This window comes from Varroa jacobsoni, unplaced genomic scaffold (assembly GCF_002532875.2).
Source record: "Varroa jacobsoni isolate VJ856 unplaced genomic scaffold, vjacob_1.0 contig00207, whole genome shotgun sequence".
In the NCBI taxonomy this organism is placed as follows: Eukaryota; Metazoa; Arthropoda; class Arachnida; order Mesostigmata; family Varroidae; genus Varroa; species Varroa jacobsoni.
Window position 1 is genome coordinate 68690 of NW_019214428.1, and position 21289 is coordinate 89978.

General features: G+C 45.0%; 1 protein-coding gene and 2 long non-coding RNA genes across 6 annotated transcripts in view; 1 reads left to right on the forward strand and 2 right to left on the reverse strand.

Moving 5' to 3' along the window:
- Positions 1-21289, forward strand: part of Hmgs (hydroxymethylglutaryl-CoA synthase) — a 130402-nt gene that overhangs the window by 357 nt on the left and 108756 nt on the right. The window contains exon 2 of one of the 4 annotated variants that reach the window (XM_022851429.2): positions 5996-7265. The exons of 1 other annotated variant lie outside the window; for it this stretch is intronic. The gene's annotated coding sequence lies outside the window, so the exon portion shown is untranslated. Of the gene's footprint in view, positions 1-2702; positions 3114-5995; positions 7266-11012; positions 14545-21289 lie in introns of those variants that run through there. 2 more of the 4 variants (XM_022851424.2, XM_022851432.2) reach the window with 2 other exon arrangements.
- LOC111270942 (uncharacterized) lies at positions 516-5998 on the reverse strand. The gene is made up of 2 exons (XR_002686560.2): positions 3522-5998; positions 516-699 (listed from the first exon to the last, which is right to left on the reverse strand). It is a non-coding gene; the product is annotated as an uncharacterized LOC111270942 (long non-coding RNA).
- LOC147752059 (uncharacterized) lies at positions 14535-20308 on the reverse strand. The gene is made up of 2 exons (XR_015315126.1): positions 17641-20308; positions 14535-17176 (listed from the first exon to the last, which is right to left on the reverse strand). It is a non-coding gene; the product is annotated as an uncharacterized LOC147752059 (long non-coding RNA).

A 21289-nucleotide genomic window follows, 5' to 3' on the forward strand; every position in this document is an offset into this window, starting at 1 on the left:
TAACCTGTAAGTGGATTTGTAGCAAGTGATGTTACGCCACTACCCACCCTCTACCATTGAATTGCTGCGTAAGACGTTTCAAGTTATTCCGTCAATTAACTATAGCAGTTAATTTTATTATGGTAACCTAATAAATAAAGAACTTGATTGAAACAGGACCATTTGACATGGCGTAATTCACAAAATATCCCATGTATTAGATATAAGTTTGACACAATCGTTAGATGTTACGTCTAGTAAAACGTAATAGTCATAATCAAAAGACAGTGCACAAGTTTAGGTTATACTGTATTAATTATTTTTATATAATATATAGTTATATTAATATTAGCTGGATTGAACGTGTTTTCTATTGTTAGAACGGCCACTTCATACGGCACGAAAAGATAGGTAGTGCGTAATCACAATAGTTTTCGCGGTTTTTAAGCGTGTCTTTTTAAAGAAAGATGCTATAATACGACGAAATTTTGCGAATCACTACAGCTACCATGAATCTTTTACACAAATATAACTGCTTTGTTTGCGCTGCTTTTTATTGGGCTCGTTATATAAAAATTACCACGGATAGACGTTTTTAGTTGTGATCGACGTCACAGTAACGGCCGGCTAGAGACTAGCTGGAGCAACGGTCTACGACTGCGCAGTTTCGAACCAACGACCGGGTGCCTATGGTTGGCGTAAGCGCCCATATTATACTTCCTGTAAGACGCAAGATCACAGAATAGCGTTTGACAAAGAAGGAAGTTATTCTAATTCATAGACAAGTTCTAAGAACGAACAACATGTGCGTACGTCAATCGCTCGACGTTGTGAGATCGACCTCTCTCAGCGCTCTAGATATGGTCAAGGGAATCTGATCACTTGTAGCTGATCTGAGATCGTAAGTGCCATTGTTGACAGACAGATTGTTATTCATTTTTTTCGCTATCCGAACTACGCTGTCACTATCGGTTACGTTCAGGAAATTTCAGCATGCGCCCATTTTCCATCCAATACCGCCCATCGGCTCGCCAGGCGCCATTACATTGATCAAAACGCAACGGATAGGGCATTAATGTTTACGCAACAGACGGAGCTAAACGTGCCAACAAGTGGTTGTATTTCGAGAGCTTATCTCGATACGAACGTGTACGTTCCACATATAGAATGTGTGATTAGCCATATCGAGTAGAAAAAAGTAACAGGGGCAGCGGTTGGGTGTTTCACTTCTTACGTAGACAGAAACGGTCCACGTATAGATTGTACGGAAGGGGAGAGGGCTGACGGTTATTTAGTACAGCTGGCTTCAGTAGCTCTCTCAGAAACGGTCCCATTTCGGACGTTTTCCCTATCGGGTTATTTAGCTCGTCACAATTTATCTAGTAGATTAAATGGTTACCAGTTTTTCATATTTTATTATAGAGTCCACCCTAGCATACACCACTGGGATTGTATAACTCTCGTATTGAAAAAGAAACCGCTGCTGGATCAATGCACCAACCTATATATATCCCAGACGTTAACACACTTTTGGCTTATTAATGTTTCAAGCTTACAATTGCATAAATATTCCATGATGGATCTGCTGCAATGTCACTACATTGACATGTCGCCTCAGCCTATAAATTGAGTGTCCGTCTAGCCATAAGTAATTTAACAACTTCGTATTGGATAGCCTGACGAACTCCCCTATGATCGCACAAATATCAGCCATGTATTGAGTGTCGCTCTTTAGCTTTGGGATTCCTTACTGACTGTCGCCGTCGCGTATAGATCGGGAGCGCATACGACACGAAATTGATGGAAAAATTAATTGACTGCTTCTTAATTACGTTTGCGGCCAAAGGATATGCCAGCAGGATCGGCTGTGTGCCTTTCACGGTAAAATCCAGGCCAAATTTCCAATGCTCTTATAGGAAGGAGGTAAATATTTTAATGTTATGTGAGAGTTGTATGTGTTCCATTTCGAGTAATAATGAGAGAATTTATGACAAAACATGACTTTTAACGGTCACACTTTCGTTCACTTTTTTATCCCATCGCATTGTATTTTCTAACAAGTGACGTAGAGATCCCAGCCTTTTAACGGATTCATCGGTTCCGGTATTCTGCACAGCGTCGCTGTTGATCTTATCATTCAGTAATTGACTGTTCTTGCCCGGTTCTATCGTCCTTGAGCTATGGCGACATCGCATTCTTATTCTATATAATATATAGTAACAGACTGGTAACAAAGTTCGCTCCGTTGGAAAACCTGTATTTGCCACTTTCCTTCGTTTCATTTCGAAGCGCTCTCGGTGTTTCTCTCACATGTTCTTATTTCGAATTTTCGTCCTTTTAGACAGGACAGGCCACGAAGCCTTCCGCTTGTTCCTTGTCCGCTATCAGTTTAGCAGCTTGTTATCTTTTTCCTACGCTACCCTTGTTAAAATCGATGTACAGCTTTCCTTTGGTGCAACTAGCGCCCGTATTCGGTTTTGCTATCGCTTTTTCTTATCTAGAACTACAGGTCTACGCCATGTATTCGATTGCGGTCGCGGCAACTGGGCCACCCATGGCCACTCAAGAGTATATTGCATAGATTGCCCAATCAGCCTTGCCTATCGCATGACCCTTTCCCAATGCGCGATCCGGCGTTGTTTCGAATCTCGTGGGCGAGCGTCTGCTCCGAGTGGTAAACACAGGGACCGTGTGCAGAACAAGAACACTCTCATAGACCAACAAAAAGGGGATGGAGAATAAAGACAGCGGAGAACGCAGATGACGATGCCTACCATGAAATGATGTCGAGTGTTTTCAGTAGTTGCAAGTGTGGCTCGCGTTGTTTTTTCTGCCCTCTAAATATTCTGCCGTACTACAGCGAAGTTATTGCAATTTAAAGTGTGTCAATTATCCGTAGAAGATTCAGCGTCGAGAGGATTGCGCGAAGTTTCATTTATAGCCGGATGGTGCGATCGTTCAGGTAATGGTACTGCTCACGGTGGCGGAAGTGGTGATGTTTGCTCAGTATGCCTTGTTGGGTGCGCGGAATTCGAAAGAGAAGAGTTTCTGTTCGATAGCGTGTTGTTCGGTCAGGTCTCAAAAGGGTTACGGTGACCGTGGACGTGGTTGGCGCGCCGGCTACGGGTTCGGGGGTACGTACACTAACGTATCTATTTACTGCTTTAATTGGCTATACTTTATATATATATAAAGTTGACCATATCCTTTGTGACACATCAGCTTAGAGCAGCCTGCCGGTGAGGTGTCGCAGTGCTCGTTCCAAGTCTCGTTCAAGTTTTGAACGCCGGCAGGTATAGTATTATCGAACACAAATATAGCACGCAGGCAGCTGATTGGCGGAGCAAACGTTTGCGCTTTGTTGTCTATCAATACAGTATTCGAAAGATTCAGAGAGGCTTAGTAAATCTTATCTTGATATGGATAATTAGTATGAACCGTGTGTATTTGTGTGGCACCTATTAGGTCATTATTAAGTAACCGCGTATGCAACAAAGGGCCGACAGTGGGTAGTTATACTTCCTGCGTGCTTAGCTACTTACGGGTTTTGGTGGCAGCCCGCGCTATCAGATAGCGCGCGCATTCGTTATTCGGTTTTAGCTGCTTTTGGGGCTGCGAGCGAGAGGGTAGCCAATTCGGGGGTGCGCGAAGTTCGTTTTCGTATATGTCGGCATGTCGGGTTTGTGGGGTTCTTCTGGCTCTGTATTCGTGGTGTTGTAATGCTGGCGACGGTCCGTTTGTCGCCGTAAACGTCGTGGTTGCTGGTTGGCCAGTGCTACGCGCTACAGTATATGGCTTGCCACTGCGTCTTCACAAACTAGCGATGTATTGCAGGCAGCACAATTTACCGCGGCAGCGATAATAGTTGTTGACGTTGACGGCGCCATCGGCTTGCGACAACTATAGCAGCCTACAGTTGCCTAACGGGAGTGGGTCGACGCTGTATGTTCTTCTGATAAACTGTCGTCAGAGTCGTGGGTGAGGGCGGGTACACGGCACGCATCGCCAGCACTTGAGTGTCTTTCAGCACACGTCGTGGGGACTCTCTACTGTTACTCCCCTTATTATTACTGCCATACTCCAACCGGAACGACTTATATGATCGCATATAGAAAGCTACGAGCAGCAGTCCTTCTACACGACACCACCTTATCTGTCAGTTTCTTTACTACTACACAATGTGGATACGCTACGTCAGCGACTTGTCACTGTTTAGACAGAGAGCGTGGGTTCGCGCGGTTGCAATCTTAAGTGCAGACCTGCTAGACCCCCGCAGCCGCAGCAGCTAAACGGCCAGGTTTGTGATTGGTGTCCACAGCGACTAGAAACAACGGGGTATTGTTACCGCTCAAAAACGAGCCTCGTGTTTCGATCGTCGGTGCAGAGTCGCCGTTGTGCTAGTAATTGTTAGTCAATTGTGAAGACCAATGAAATCCACAGAAGACTCATCGTAAGAGGCTCTACCTGCCATGCGTGAGAAAGAAAGGGTGTACCGATCTCTGCAGCAGCCGTGGCCCTGCACACAGGAGAGTCCTTCAAGCCAATGCAGTGCTAGGTAGAATATTTATATATCAAGTGAGTTCGAATTGCGCAGGCAGAACAGAAACACGCCGAAAAAAATCACGTGTGCTGTAGTGAAGCTGGCTGATTGATCCAACGAGACAATAAAGGATTCAAGTATCATAGTGAAGTACGTTGCCATTCGCTATAGCGGGCAGTGTTCAATATACTGGGCACTCTATACGGGGAGAGGGGTACCCGTGTGTGGCTCATTGTGTCGGCTTTTAGCAGGCTGGGCAGAAAATATAATGGCTAACCAATATATGTACAATTAAGCTATACATATATGTATATATACATATATATATGTAGCAGGTCAGCCTGAAGCTGTTCATGTATACCTGCAGTCAGAATAATTCTTCATCGGAATGATTGTTCGACGATAGGATTGTCGGTGAAACATTCGTTTTTGTGAGTTTGTCTTTTGTTTATCAGTTAGCTCACGCGATTTCGAAAAGGAACAGAAAAAAATCTTCGTTGAAATCCTCGTGCGGCGCACAAATGTGATGTCCTTTTATAGCACTGTCTTAGTCCTATTATTAAGGACGTATTCTTGTCTGTGATCGAAGTTTCGGTGACTGTATTTATGTACATTTTGCATCGTTAATGTGCTGTGTTCGGTGGGTGATCAAAGTGCGCTCATGTCGTCATTTGTCTTTATAAAGAAATCATTGTCTTCAAAGTGAATGAAGTGGTCGGAGAGGTTTTGGTGTTGTTTGTTCCTGGTGTAGTTCAGAGCTGGAAAGAGAGTCAAGTTACGATTGTTGCTTAATTTCTGTTGCTGTTCACTCTCGATATATATATATATATATATATATATGACAACCCGACATATCCTCAGACCCCACTGTTCGCTTAACCGTCCATGTGTCGTGTTTTATATAACTCACTAACGAATTGGAAAACCGGCATCTATCTGTCTGATATGCCAACCATTTCTGATACCACTTACCCTGATATCAGCGGTCTTGACACCCAATAAAAGGATTCGTATACATACAGTTTTCTCTCTTTCCTTTTGCTTTAGGTCGGCGTATACAGCGATTATGTAAGGTAATGAGAAGTAACTAGCCGATATCAGCCAGTGGTGTGAGCAGACCATTCGTGTTGGTTTGACTAACCGTTCACGCGGGCCTTTCACTCCATCTTTGTTGACGTTGTACGTAGTTCGTTCGAGCCGTTCCGTTCACGGAAGCAATTCACCTTCATGTAGCTTTAGCTGTGCCAACAGATGGAGTGACGCCTGCTGGAGACTGACTGACTCATTATACTGTCCCCTGAATCTGCCGATTCATCTGATCCTGTATCCTTGTAAGACGAAATCAGAGCCGTTTGATTTCCTGATTAGGCAGACCTAAAGGGAGACCCCCGTAAATTCACGATAAGTAAGTGGTGTTTTTTGAGGTGGGGTTAGCAGTCTTAACTTTTGGGAAAATTTTGTTGGTGGGGCCCACAGGTTACCGACCATGGAGAGGAACCGGCCGGGCGTACAGTAATAGGAAACAGCAACAAAGGCAAAAGCGTGTCGGGCGCGTATAGATACAGGCTGGATTCTGCAAAAAAAGGCAACAGTTTTTGGGTGTCGTTATTCGAGATAGTGCGGGTTTCATACGACTCCGGAGGCCTAAATGGAAAGACGGGAAGCCGTGGTCCGAACCGTAAAAGTATAAGCTTACGAAAGGGATCCAGCATTAACAAAAAGCTCGACAGGAGTCAGTAAGTTTTTCTTCGAAATAACAACAGCAGCTTCATGAACGGTTTCGCCTCAGGATTTCGGCGTAAGCTGCTCGATACGTCGTTTGCCTACCGCTATCATCGTCTAGTTATTTGTGCAACAGCTGCAAAAAAGGAACCCACTGCGTGAGCTGTTTAGCTGCAACCGAAAACAGCCAGCGTATCGCGGAAACTGCTTGTAAGCTTTGGAGACGTGGAAATTTGTAGCATTACAAGCATTAATAATTTCTACCAGTATTGTTATTTCAACCATTACGACCATAGTTCAAGTGTCGGTGAAATCTGGAGGAAAATCTATTGATAGACAAGCAACGCCGTCGAAGCTACTTTGACTGTTCTTCATAACAACAACCATAACCAACAACGGAAAGACAACGCGTAACGTTGGGTGCTGCTGGCGTGAAGGTGAGACGTGGCAGTATTGGTGGTGCAGTCACCATTCATTATAACTATGTGGACCGCTCTTGCCGGTCAGTAGCGGGTGACCACATTCGCTCAAGAGAACGCTAACTGAGGATGTAACCGGACAAGAGGCTCGAGTGCAGAGCGGCCGCCTGCAGGCGTAGGCCATTAAGGGCCGAACCCGGCAGTGCGGGCGCCTCTTCTGCGTTTTTCTGGTGCTGTTTCTGCCGTTCCTGCAGCGGCTGCCGTCCATGACGAAGCGACGAAAAACCTAATAGCAGACAAGACCGGCGAGTAGGTTGGTTAGTAAACATTTTTCTAGCCAGCCAGTGCACAGCTCGTGGCATCTCCAACGACTGCTGCTGCTACTGACGACGACGACGACGACGACGACAACTGAAAATCATATGCCAGCGTCGGGGGAAAGTTAAGAGTATAAGTGAAGACGGGGAAAAAAGAACTTCAATTATTGCTGTTATACTTGTTACACGACCTCTTCTGATGGTCGCCTCAGCACACAGCAAGCCATGCTGTGGGAAGGCGGTGGTCAAGCCGATCTCTGGCAGATGGCCTGTCAGGCTCCCATACGAGTAAGTGTCCACAATAAGCTGAGGTTGCATTGCGTGCAGTATGGTGATTATGATTATACTCATGATGATTGTGTCACATTCAGTGCATGTAGTGTGATGATCCATTATTAACTGTTAATTCTTTGATCACCTAACAAAATGGCTAGGATAATTCGTTTACAAACCGAATAAGTACTCAAAAATCAGCCAAATTAAATCATGTAACCTCTGTAACATAACAGTGGCGGCATAGATAGATAGAACTTGATAAAAAAAACATGAAGGTGGCATCCGTTTGTCTGAAACTGTTTTCTTGTACTATGAAGAAATAATAGAAACGATAATTGTTCTAGCATCGAAGTTCGCTGAGTATTTGAAATTAGTTGAGATACTTGATTCGGACCTGCTTTGGTATAAGATGGTTCCTGATATGAAGACGCTGCTCTTAGAGTCAGTAAATGATTATATAAAAACTATTTGGATATGAAAAATTTATGCGAGGCTCGTCTAGAAGGAACGTGAATCAAAACGGTGGGATTGATTTGGAGGCCTAGTTCGATTTTTTGGGGCTTGACTCGATCGACATGCATAAAAATATAAGGTACCTAAAATCTGTTCATCCTGGAATTAAGTAAAGCAGTATTAGGCATACCTGCTATTGACCGATATAGGTTAAATAGGTTACGCAGGGCTAGGCTATGATGCTCCTGCACGATTAGCGGCCTTCGTGATACACTTCGTTAATGACGACTTGGCAGACGTAAACGTTCGGAAACCATTCGTGATTTTCTGCAGAAGAAATCGACGCGTATTCAAGAATTTGGCTTGAGTCGTTTATATAAACATCATCAGCTATATGCGCCAATATCAAAGTTTGGTGTAGACAAGCAGAAAGAAGAATATCGTTGGATCATTCTATCGGCTTACCAGACGGTTGTCTTGGAACTGAAGGTGGTCAGTAGTTTTCTTCAACAGAGTACGTCTGTACCAAGTGCTGAGATTGAATTACCCCGAAAAATTACCACCACCAATGTTTTTAAGATGAGGCTATTATGGTCCACCACTAAGATAGTTTTTTTGGAAGAGTTAGTTAAAAATTCAATTTAATAATTAATCGTATAATAATACTGATGGTGTTTCTAGACGTTTTTTTTGATGTGTGGTACCTATACGGAGCTAACATAGCCACAGGACTTAGATTGAGGGGTCTAGAAGTGCAAGTTAAGCTTAACTTGCACTTCTAGACCCCTTAAACATAAAGCGCATAAAGCTTTATGCGCTGTATGCCATTGCGGATCGACCATTCTACAGCTGCAATAGTACATGTTGAATACCCCAAGTGGTATTCGTGTGACAATACTTACGTTTGAATGACTAAAGATATTTACTACCAAATCAGACAAGCAATTTTTGTAGCATTTTGAAAGTCGCAGCTGAATAACCGAGAGAGACATCTGGCTCGGGCGTCAGCAGGGCCTACAAAGAAAAAACTAGTCAAACACGTAAATGCTTTGCAAGTTTTGTACGCTGGAACTTGAAGAAGATGAACTTATATCCGTCTGGTTTGTCCAGCCGGTTTGTCCAGCCATTTGACTAACTACCGCCGTAGCGTATATCATTGTGACAAGTTTCGCTGTTACTACAACAGTAAGCCTCATAGTAAGAGTCAACGTAAAGAAAGGATCCCTGCCTCTATACGGCTAAATTCGTCGTGTGATGTCGAATATCGATGTTGATTAATACCCGAAGCGGCGACTAGTCAAATATTTTACTATCTGTATTAGATCATATTGAGTAATGTTATACAACTGAGTTGTGTTTGATATTGAGCTAGCTAGTTATGACGTTCGTCATAACTAGCTAGCTATAACAGAAATCCTCAGCCCGAACGAAGCGGCTAATTAGAGACAGGGAGATTTCGGCAATCAAGGCAGATTATCGCCCTCGGTATCGTACCGCACGATGACAGTACGCTCTCCAACGACGTCCTACGTCTGTGTGAGATGTGAAGCATCGGATATACTGTTGCGGCATAAGCAACTCAGGTCATTGTCACCAATCATTTGTCAGATGATTTTGTCCGAGCTCGAACAAACCGGTGGATGAATCAGACCTATTGAATTTGTAGCTGCTGTAGTTTTGAGTTGCATCTGAGCCTTCATGCGGTCATGTTCGGAGTCTTGGTTAACTACGTCCACAGTGGTCATAGGCTGCACGCTTATATCAGGGACTCCGGCGCATCAGGCTAAATCAGGCGCAAACGCATATATTCATGTTCACTGTCTTCTATCTGTTTTAACGTTTGGTTAACTTTTGATGATCTTGCTGCGCCAACCAAGTCTGCTGTTGTGACACTATTGTTGTAGCGTACCTGTATTCTACTGGATGAAGTATACGTTGCTGAATTACAGACGGTGGCCTGTGTTCTTTTCATTCTGTGCTGCTGCTGCTACTGCTGTTCTTGATATCTTCGTCTCCGCTAGTACCTTTTCCTATTTTCTTTTTCATTCAAAGCAATTTCTCGAGCGCGTAACTGCATTGAGTCCGGGATTGGCAACGTACGTACACAGCAATATGATTTGTGATTGAGCAGACGACAATAAAACCTCGAGGAAAAATGAGCTTCTTGTAAATGATAGACGATGGTGTGAGGGGAAGACTTTAATATTAGCACAAGGATTTCTTCACTGCATGCGCCTGTCAGCCCCCTGACCGTCGATATGAAAGGCATTTTTGTCATCTTTCAAAATCGAGTACGTTGCTCTTCAAAATGGAAATCTTAGTATGTATATAAGCAGGGTCATTTTGATCAGGACACGGAAGACCCCTTGTTAAGTCTACATATAAGAACTCATATATACACACATTTATTTTTAGATGGAGCATTTTGTGACTTGCGAAAGATGTTTGACGCCGTGACTTAGTTTGTTGAGTCGGCTTTTTGCTGTACCGACAAATCAAGTGAGCGGGCCTGCAGTTTCCGTTTTTGCCTCTTTCGGTTTTTTCCACTTCTGCTTTTTCGATATGTGTAGCAGTTTTCTTCCTAATGGTAGGCAACAATTTTATATACTATCAGGTGTGGCTGTCCGTGGGTGTGTATGCGTGCGTGCACTTTACAGCAAATGCAGCTGCTGTGGCAAGAGAGTGAAAGAGGTAGAACTTCGCCATCTGCGTTTTTTTTTCTGCTGCCGCTATTGCTGCTTCTTCTGTTAGTCGAAGATAGTCGAAGGCAGATACGTTTCGCTAATCCAGCGGATAACAATGCGTATTTTCCATTATCAACAGTAGGACCATTGTGGCGAATGCGGGATACGCGTCGACTACACTGTCAGTGCGTTCCTGGCTTTGGTGTATCGTAAGCGGAACAGAACCGCTCGCCAAGGGGTTTGGGGCGAAGAAAAACAGACGGAAGCACATAACGAGTTCCCGCAAGGGGTTCAGCAGTTGTTTTTGTTGCCGCCAAAAGTACGGCTGAACAGAGGCTTGTAAGAAAAGCAGAACCCTGAGAGTGGGAGCGGCAGGATCTGGCGAACGAAAGGGTCTTGGCATGCAGACTAAGTTGAAAAGCCCTGCCATATCCTGAAGCATGGCTGTCGGCTCTACCGTTCCGGCTCTATATTAGTGTATGCTAGAGTCGTTGCTGTTGTCATTATTGCTGGCTTCATTTTCAGCTCCTGACTGTAGCATCTTTGCCCACATCAGCGAAAGAGCTTTTACCACTTGCCCATCCCTCTCTTTCCTGCCACTGCTTCTAGCTAAGCTACGGTAACGTACTTGAAAGGTGACGGCGGAAAATGGTACTTGCTTCACCAGAGCGCAAGACGATATCTAGAGGTAGTTCTTTTCTTTTGGCAAGGTGAACACCGACAACGCATGACCGTATAGCCGACCGTTTTGCAGCTGTGCAGTGCTGACCGAAGAGATAACGTCAATGCCAGCAGAAGCGGCGCTATAAGAATAGTTGTCTTCCGTTTACTGCGCATCAGCGATTTTGGCTAGGGGACGAAGTAAGCAATAGGTTGTTCTCATGCTTTACCGTTGAAGCCTTTCGAGGTAAGAGGCATGAAAGTAGCCGAACGGACCAAGAAAACCGGGCATGCTTTTCGCGCCACTCCAGGATGTACCGAATCTAGTAAAGGACCTAGCACATCTCTAAAGTTAGTTATAGTGGCCTAGCTATGCACCTTGCTTAGCTGTGTTCGGGACGGCTGGCAGTTGGTGGGAAATAGTAATTTTAGGTAGAGTATTATACCTTATGGGTTGCGACTCTAGATGCTATGGACCTGCTACTATAGTCAGCCTTAGCATCGTTGTTCCGCTAGTGCTGTTCTGGGGGATTTTTTTGGCGCCAGAAGTGCTGTGGTAAACCTACCTGCAAGCTTGTAAGGTGAAGGACTTCTCAACCCGGTCCGTTTAGGATCTAGAGAGATGGTTATGCTAAGGTTTAGCCATGGGCGCTCATAGCTCACGATTATGGCCAAAGGCGCCTAGCTCAGCAGTGGATCTGGTACCGAATGATTTGTCTGTAGAGAGGAGGCCTATAGACAGCAGTCAATTTTAACCGGATCATCGCACTGAAACTATCCGGTTTCACCAGTGTAAGCGAATCAACATTAAATGGACGTTGCGCGTTGCATCTAGGGCGAACGATTCTTGGCTGGGCATCAAGGTTTCTAACAAGGAGGCCTGATCAGGAATGGCATATCTGGATAGCCAGACACTCTTGATTGGTTTGCCAGTGGTAAGAAAGAGTATCTTGGAATAAGAAATAGATAGACGGGTGAATTGAGTCAGAAAAGACAGTACCTCAATAGCACAGCTTCTCCTACCAACCACCAATTCTTATGAAACACGCAGCTGATTCGGCTATGTGATTAGTGGCTGAAAAGACAGCGCGCCAGCTCATCGCCTTGGCAGCTTACATGTGCCCTCAATGCCGGTACATTCTGTTTCAGTAACGACTTCATATGTCCACAGAAGCAGTCAGTGGAATATCGGACCCGAATCCAACCCGAACCACTTGGCAGTTAGATTTATCGAAAAATTTATCAGCTCACTGTTGCATGCATATATCTATCGGGGCGGCAATATATCGAGCGGAAATGCATTTCATTCATAGTAGTATATAAACGAAGCCTGCTTTCCCCCGCAAATCGTTTCCATTGACTAGTACCAGCTAGATGTCTGTCCTGGTCGGTTACGAGGTCAAAGTTGTTTGTTCATACACTTAAGTTGGAAAATACCAGCACCAGCAATCCTTCTACGGGCCGTTGGCAAACCCTTTTCGCTGCCCTTCTGCGTCGAGAGAGTGCCGCACCTTTTGGTTGAGCAGGTACGCAGCGTGTGGTGATCACTGAGAAGAAAGACAGGTAAACCGGCCGGAAGATTTACTTCAACATTAGAAAGACCATGGGGCCACCGTACTGGATTTGGCAGGTGTGCAACGACAACGGTTCGTTTATTGGGGCATCTTTTCTTTTTATTGGGGGTATTCTTTTCTTTTTTATACTTGCAAGCAAGGTTTTGTATGCTCTTCCCATTTGCGCCAGCTCTTTTATGGCATTTGTGCCACCGACGAGCAATGACATTATAGATCAATCCTTGCTAGGCAGCCAATTGCCTACATAGTCAGGTCAGAGATGGAGATAGCTTTATTTCGATTAAGCTAACAAAAAACAGCCAACAATAGGAGGTTTGGTCTAAGCGAAAACCGGTATCGGGCAGGTGGGCCGAGACGGCGCTGAAACGATGAACATGAGCAGTCGCGACGGAGTCAGTGCACTGATTTAACTTGAATCACAATCAATTGGGCTGTGTATGCATGTGTGTGTGGAGAGGGCTTCTAGTGGACCTCTTCTTTTCGGACTTCGTGCAGGCAGGCACGCAGATAAAACAGCTCGATGTACTGTAATATACACAACATACTTGTCCGTAGTTGTTAAAGAAAAGACTAGGGCTACCAAAATGAAAAGGAAAAAAATCTGTGAACAGCTCCTTCCATCAACGTGAAGTTTTATAGAATTTAACGTTTATAGATAGGCTTAGGTTTACTGATTATTTCATTTATTGTTTGGAGGTTACCGATAGTTAATGAAAATCTTGTGCACAGTATGTAGTGAAATATGGATACGTTTAAATAGGTAAATTTGCAGGAGTTGGCGTTTTATATGATGGAATAAGAAGAAAAAAAGTGCTTTTCAAAAGAATAAAACATTTGATTAATTTTATGATATGCAAATTTTCAATGCTCATCATATATAAATATAAATCTTCTATATGTCATCTTTGGAACGCTATTATCATATATGGAACGCATTTTCTAATAGGAAATTTTTTTTTATTATAAAGAAAATATTTATAAAAAATATTTAAATTAAACTTTATTAGGGGTAACCATAGTTTAGTTTACCTCTAATGTTAAGCTCGCGTTTTTTCCTTGAGTGGTCGTGTATAGATCCAATAATGACTGGATAGCGGACGTATGAAATCGATTGACACATAATTTAGCCCGAGCTTGTATTATGCCTAGGTATCCACTACAACGTCTATCTACCTATCCACACTTACAGCCGAGTACGCAGTTCTTGCCAGTAGAAGCAATCGAGTTGGCTGGCAAACACTACTGATTTCATTGATCTCATATTCTTGCAAAGGTCTCTTCTAGGAAGCCTTTCCTTTTATGCTAAAGAGGTGCCTTGTAGAAGTCTTGCATAAAGCCTCGTTCTAACACCTGAAACAGCGTTTCTTACATTTTCCCGATTACTGCTCTATTGGGCAAGCAGAAGTTCCTTTGTTTTATGTGTATACTTTCCTTACCATGTACTTCCGACCCCCGCTGTAATCTATATCCGGCGTCTTTCTTTGGTTCGGTTGAAAACTGAATAAACGAAGAGGAGAGTTTTTGCCGGTTGTTTTCGGCTGCCGACCGCGGTCATAATGATGGTAATCTCTTAGAATAAAAAATATGCTTTACTGGTCGCACGCAGCATCATATAGTTTCCTTTTTCTAAGCTTGTCTTGTTCTACCATTTTAGTACGCCTGAGAGAGACAGGAACACAGAAAGAAAAGGGGGGGGGGGGAGTATCTGAGATGCCGTCTACGTCTTTGTTGGGTATCCCCCCCCCCTCTATTTAGAGGCCCAACTGGTCCTGACCTGCCTCTCCACAAGGCCCCTGACTCCTGCTGCCAGCTTTTTGAACATTAGTACTGCGTTGCCACTAGCAGCACTACATCGTTCGCTTAAGAAATGTCCTGGATCAACGAAACCCATCGCGGAACGCAGAACGTATGCAGGCAAATGTGAGTGTAACTAGGAGCAAAGGTGAAGAGAAAGACGCGTCATTCTGGGGATTTTACCATCGAAGCAACTCCAAGGAGAAGATAGTTCCTGCTTCCCCATCATTAAAAATGCTAGCGATGACAAAGGCGTTAAAGGGTGCTTACTCCTGCTGGTACTACAGCTGCTTTGGGGTCGCTGCGCTTTACATGGGCACGGCTATAGTTACACGTAGATGTGCCTATGTGGAATGGCTGGGTGTAAATGTGTACGTCAAGCTCTGCCAACTCCAGACAACCCACCAGAGTCCAACCACTGGTGCTGGCACAGATGGAGATATGTAGCGTTACCAAAGAAGAAGGGATCTTCCTCAAACTAAGTGCCTGACCGGTCTCGACTCATTTCTCTTCGGTCAATTAAAGGGAAAAGGATTCAACAGCAGACGAAGGCTTTAAACAACAACGGATCCTTTTCGTGGAGCACTGCGACGACATCGTCTTAGCGTTATTCCTGGTGGCGTGGGTTCGGGAGCAGGCGGCCGTGACAACGGAGCCGATAGCCGGGTTATTATCGATTATTTCATCTCGGCTTTTTTTTGATCCGTTACAGTATTGTCGGCGACTGCAGTAGTACTTGCTGCTTTCACAGATGATATCATTGCCATCGGCGACAACGACGAAGAGGCTCCGAACTTTCCTGAGCCCGATCAGAGCCCTGCGATTCACTCAATTTTTACATGAGACAAATAATGGAGATTACAGAAAAGGTTAAGGCCAGATTTGGAACTTGGATCAAGGCCTGGAGTTTTGCTGCGTCGGATATCCGAGCGGGATAGGGCGATCCGGCTAGTTGTGCGGAGAGAATGCTACAAGGGGAGGATAGTAGGATAAACTGCTCTCTTCTGTCCCTACTCTTGTCTACGGGGACGATGACAGCCAGGAGCCGTGGGAGTTCGCCCTTCCCCAAAACACATATAAATCTATGGACAATGTGTACACGTACCATGTCAGCATTGAGGCCTTTAGTGGGTAGGCAGCCGTATCGGCATTTAGTGCTTGCTGCTGGCTATGCAGCCGTACGATCCACCAGTATCATACGCCACGACAACGCACATTTTTAATAACAATACCAACATTGTTAGGGCCCGCATTCGTAACAACTATCTTCATCGTCAGACGTCTCATCTTCACACATTGCTGTCGACTACCAGCCGACCGATCTTCCTATTCACTGTTCGCGGTCGTCCTGCCCTTTGTCTGTCTTTTTTCTTCCGTTTACGCTTGTTATTAAATTACATGTATGCTGGCACGTGTTATTGCTTTCAGAACGATCACGAATGTCGCAGCTATGATGAGGGTATTCGTCTGTCGCTGTCACAATCAGTAGCGTTGCTTCAATTTTTACTGATGAATGATTCTTTCATTATCAAACGCGTTACCACGACAGGCAAATAAATCAAGATAGTGCTTCAAGTAGCTTACACAGATATATATTAGCCAAGCCGTTTGCGTTTGTGGTTCTCAGTTGAGTTGTGACATGACAATCACAAACTGAGTAGAGTAACCAATGAAGAACGCTAACTCCCTATATAAACGCTATTTCGTTGCGCATAATGTTTATGTTGAATAAGGAAAACAAAGGCGTGACGATGTCTTGTTCATTTATGTTTCGAAGAGAAGGATCACCTGTGACCAAACAACTATGTGGATGCTGGCTCGCCATAAAATAGGGATACACCAGGGAAGCCGGTTAGAATTGTAGTAGAAGTGTGAACTATTGAAAAAGCGAAAACGCGTGCTGAGTTGTGTAAAATGGTAGATTGTCACGGAACTGGCTAGCAAGCTCAGCGGGTGCGTAGGGGTGGTGGTTGGTGAGGTTCGCTCGGTGTATGCGTCATTCGCGGCTGCCACGGACGAAAAGTACAAGGCCGTGCCGGAGCTACACTCATACCTTTAGACCATACACGTGCAGCGCATGACGCCTGCTGCAGCAGATTCATAGCAGTGGTGAAAAGAAGGATAACATAGAAGAGCAGAGTTCCACACCTTGTGCTCTCTAGCCTTTCGGCTTTTTTTCCGTTTTCTAACCCCTCTTTCCTACCACCTGTAACTACGAAGGAGTGGAAGGCCATGAAGTGTGCATCATGGCAGTGCTAGTACCGCAGTGAAGAGGAGAATGGAAGATTGGGGAACAGGGGTTAGGCTTGGATCCTTTGGCGTCCATAGCTCAGCATTGCCGGTAGCGTACAGGAAGGACACCAGGGGTAAAGGATAAAAACAATGGTTGCCTCTACTCTGCACTAAAACCTCGCAAGGCCTATGGTGTACACTGTAGGAGCTGGCTTGATAGTTGTCGTGGAAGTAGTAGAGCCACAGCCGCCCGCGCCATCCCCACTACCTCGGCAGTGTCCCCTTCTTTTTGCCTCCTCGTCCTTATCTTCGTTCCGTTCTCCACTCGGGTCCTCATCTTCCGCTGTCTGTCTTGATCCTTTCGAAGCATTTCCCTATTTTCTTTTTAGCTTTCACTAGCGCCAGGATAGTGTTGTTATGGGGCGGCCAGGTCTTAGGCTATTAAGCTAGTCGGCACAAGGGCGGTAGGATGGGTCGAAATGACATGGCGCGAAACATCGAGATCACGTGGCGCGAAACATCAAGCCTGAAACAAGCGAATGACCATGTAAAAGGCACACACATTTAGTTGCAAATAACGTCAAGGGAACGAAGTAGGACGCCAGCAGGTGGTTCTAGAGTCTTGGCGCTTTTTTTTTTTATGGATGCGATCACTTTGTTGTACGAAACTATCGGCTATCGGGTTCTATTACATACGGAGGGCATTCCGTAATACCATGCCAAAGATAATATATATTGCTGCACCGTTTTGTCTGGACACTGCATTAGTACACAAGATTTTTTATTCACATATATCTACGATATCTGGGTGTTTTTTTTGCTGCCGCTGTACAGTGTAGCGTGTGAGGTTGGTCTACATTGTTCTACGCGTGCTATTAGCACTTTTTTTTATAATTCAGAGTTATCGGCTAATCTAACCCTTATTATCTTCGACAATTTAGGTGAAGTCTATGCTTTTCTGTTACACGAGTAAGATACTACGTCACTTACCGCTCCGTCACAAACCGCGCAGCTATATACCGCAGGATTCCGTGCAGTTGCGGCACACATGTGAGCCATAGCAGGCGCCACGCCATATAAAATCGCTGGGCTACGTACGGTTATACCTGCACTATTGCTCTTCGTAAGGGAACTAAACGCATACAGCATGTCATGACGGACAAACAGACCATGCTGCAGCCGCAGCATAGTCTATACCTACGAGTGTGTATGTGTCGATGACGACGGCAACGGCAGTGACTGTGCTGGCCCTACGGTGGTAAGGCTACTAAAAGGCCGCGATGATGGCTTGATGGGTCCGGACACGCCCCTGGAGCGAACGGTTTTTCCCTGTTTGTAGTTCCCCTATAGGTCCGAGATCGCGCTGGTGCAACGAAGAGTAAACCAGGCAATGCAGCGCTCGGTAGCGGTGATGGGGTCGGCCCGCGATTACGCTGACCTACGAACACCGTTGCTGGGGGCCGAGGGCTGGCAGTTAGATCGTCGGTAAGCCACTGGTGGTAAACTGCAAACAGGCGGACTGGCCGGCTGGGAGCGGCCACGATGGTTCTGGCTAGACTTAGTTCTGATCGCGGAGGTTGCAGTCTGCGAGGCTCGACTACGGTCGGGCCGCCGCTACACTGTTCATCGTCGCCTACCACTCGTCGGCTGAGATGTCGACTACGATACACATACACACGATGAGGTCCAGCTGATGAACGGCTCGCTACGGTCTTGATTGTGGTTTTAGCGTTGGTTACCTAGGACGAAAAGCTAGAAAACGACTTCAGAACGACGACCGACCGCCAACGATGTCGGCGGAGACCTAGCTAAGTCCAGCTGCGCCGAATGCTTATGATTCTGGTGATGACGATGCCGACGCTGGTGATGATGACGACAATGACGACAATGTGCGCTGACATTTCAATAGTTCGGGCAGTCACTAGTGCAGCAGCAAGTGGCACTGACAAGTTGTATTAGGGACGATACGTGGTGCCGGTATATGGCACGCATACGTATACAGAGCAACACGATTTTCGGGGTACCACCTACAGAAGCAACGATGACCGACACGATCAAGGCAAAATGTTGGGTTTTACTTGCCAAAACATCCAGACAGGCAAATTGTGGGTCGGTGACCGCAGTGTGTATACAAGAATCGACAAACATAATAATAAATCATTTAGAAACAGCGCCATCACAATGTCCAAGCAATTAAGTGGACTTGATGATAAGATGGTGGAGTGTCTTGTGTACGAATTGCACGCATCAGAAATTCATCTGTTCCAGCCTTTGGTTTACCTTGAAACATCAAGGTTATCGCAATAACTCATCAACTTTAGAATTGAACTGCCTTATTACAACTTTAGGTTTCACGAGGCGCACTCCGGCAATGTCCTGGTACACTGAGGACAAGACAAGCAGACTGTAGCCAGTATACGGTAGGATTACGGTAGAGGTGGTTTGAGAGACCATCTAACGCTCCCGTTTATTCGGCTCGGCCGAACGATTGTCATTCTCTTCGTCCTGTTGTAATGGCCGACCGTGCTCACTTGGGTACGTCGCTTGCTTTACTTATGTAGCAGTTATCGCGGCCATAATTACAGAGTGTCCTGCTGTTCCCGGTTAGCATCATCGTTAAATCGCCACAAGCACAGATTGCGCTTGCCGCGTTCGGTTCAACCTGACTTGTTCTATTGCAGTAGACAAATATATCTATATATCATCGTTACGCGCTGAGTTTAGCGGGATGACGTTGTTGAATCGTGGCGATGATGGTAGTAGTAGCTACCCATCTGGTTGGGTCCCTGCCAGTTCACTGGCATATGCATAGAAATTTCGAAGGATAAGCAAATACCCTGCTCTACCTCTAGCGCCGTCTTCGTTGATTATTATCATAGAATCACAGCATCATTACAGTGATCTCCCGCCTATGGAGTTCCGTGGGCATCCGGATAGAATTTGCAGCAGTAAGAAGTGATGTCCATGCTACATACGCTGTTTACGAATTTAGGGATCGCTCGAAGCGTTATTGGGCCTGTAGAACACTTATGCTACAATAGCTAATCTGATGAATACACGGATGTATTCAAAACAACAGGAAGCATACTGGTATGTGGAGGTACACACACGAGTTTTAATAATGAAAAGGTCTTGAAGAATAGAGACGGGCCAAAATTCTCAATCGAAAGCTTGTGTAGCCGATATTATAGGGGTTGACTAAGTAAGAAAACAGTACGTTGCTTTTGAACTTTGAGGGTTTATTGCTGCGTAACTCGTATAGAGTTACAGTAACAGGGCCGTTGTGCTAACTAAAAAAAAAGAAAATAATTCTACGGGACTACGTAAGTTATTTGTTTAGTCGGTGGTTATCGGAGGAGAGTTCTTAAAGTTGTGAATTGAAACTTAGGACTTTTTGCATATAAAGAGATAAACCCTATCGCTCTGAGATCAATCAATGGGTTTTATGTCGGAAAATTAATTTCGTCTGACCGACGAAAATAGGGTCCTGTTTCTTATTCGGATCTTGCTATTAAAGCCCCAAATTATATTGAATTTTCTGTAAAGTTACGCAGCAGCAATCCCGCTAATATATGTTGAAGTCAAAAAACGTTTCATCTTGAACAGGACTTTGTCCGCTTCTCCTGTAGATAATGCTGAAGGCCGACGGTCGATGGCCTGCGAAGCGCTCTGGTGCTTCCGGCCAATATGCTTTATTTATTTCGTAGTTTTTTCATCTCTTTCTACATTGCATCACCTTTTCGTTTACGCGAATTAGAACGGTCTTCGACCGACGTCAGACGCCTAATACCGTTCGTTAGTAACGAACGACGTAGAACTTCTGCTCCGTTTCTTGCCGTTCGAACGAGCACATTGGAACTTTGCGAGAAGGTTTTGTTGTTTTTGGGCTGTTTTTTTTTCTACTAAGCTTTTACTTTTGCCCCTATCGTTTCTCCTTGAAATTAAGGTTTACCAGCGCTTGAACTCGTATAGCAATACGAGTCAAAAGACTCTGGCTCCCGTTAGCTGTATCAGTTCAGTTTGTTTGGTCGTTAGAAGCAGTCGGTCTGAAAAGATTCTGCTTTAACTTCGCTTCCCTTTTTTTTTAAAACTACCAGTTCAGCAGCAACAACTTCGACATTTGACTCTCTGGTAGTTTGTTTCGCCCACCGTTTGTGGGCTTAACGGTCGCTCGTTTATCTAAAGCTTATCGAGCAATTTGTCGACAGAGCGTCAGAGAGAGGGCGGACGGGATGGTTTGCTGGATAGATGAGAACTTACTAAAAGCAGCGAGATAAACAGTCGGTACCTACCAAGGACGATAGAATGGCAAAGAAGTCGGGAAAGGAGAGGGGGTGGGGGATAGGGGGCACTAAGGGAGTGTCACCGCTTGAGCTGTTTGAGCTATGTTGCCGAACTGGCTGGCTGTCTGACTGGGAGCTAACATGGGTGTCGAGTAGTACAAGCGATGAAGAGGTTGGGGGTAAGGAAAGCGAGGGATTTACGCTCGCCGGTTCAAGCTGTCGGTCGATCGTGCGGCGAGTTAGCGAATGGCCGAACGTTCAGTTTGGAGAATGTGGAGTTGAAGAGTAAAAGGAGACGTGGAGAAGGACAGATATATCTGTCGCTTTTGCTCTCACCAATCCTGCTTTTTCTGCTG